Raw genomic sequence first — 473 nt, forward strand, 5'->3', positions numbered from 1 at the left:
GATAGTCTTCTTCATCCCACACCAAAAGTATCTTCTCTTTAACGCTTGCATGGTTTCCGAGATTCCGCAATGATTGGTTTTGCCCTGATGATACACGACAGTCACTTCACTCTGGCGCTCGTCTTCCTGAACGGTTTCCACCATCAGCTTGCATCGGGTGAATGTCCTGTCAATTCCTATGCGCTCATCACACCATAGCCGCTTCATCTTCTCCCAAATGGTTTTATTTCCCACGTATAGGTGACACTTTTTTCCAGGCTTAGAGGCATTATTCAAGGTTCTACAGATCTGGTCAGTCTTCACGCCTGGCTGTGACCAAATCGTCGTGATATTGCTCCTCCCATAATTGCTGCACACAACTATGAGCAATCCAGTGGTCCTAGTTTTCCATACAATCTGCCACCTCTTGTCGTTATAAAACGTATAATTATACCGTTGTCGGTAATAATGTCCTCCAATTCCTCCATATCTGC

Source organism: Halyomorpha halys, unplaced genomic scaffold (genome assembly GCF_000696795.3).
Source record: "Halyomorpha halys isolate HHAL.00 unplaced genomic scaffold, Hhal_1.1 Scaffold963.1, whole genome shotgun sequence".
NCBI classification, from domain to species: Eukaryota; Metazoa; Arthropoda; class Insecta; order Hemiptera; family Pentatomidae; genus Halyomorpha; species Halyomorpha halys.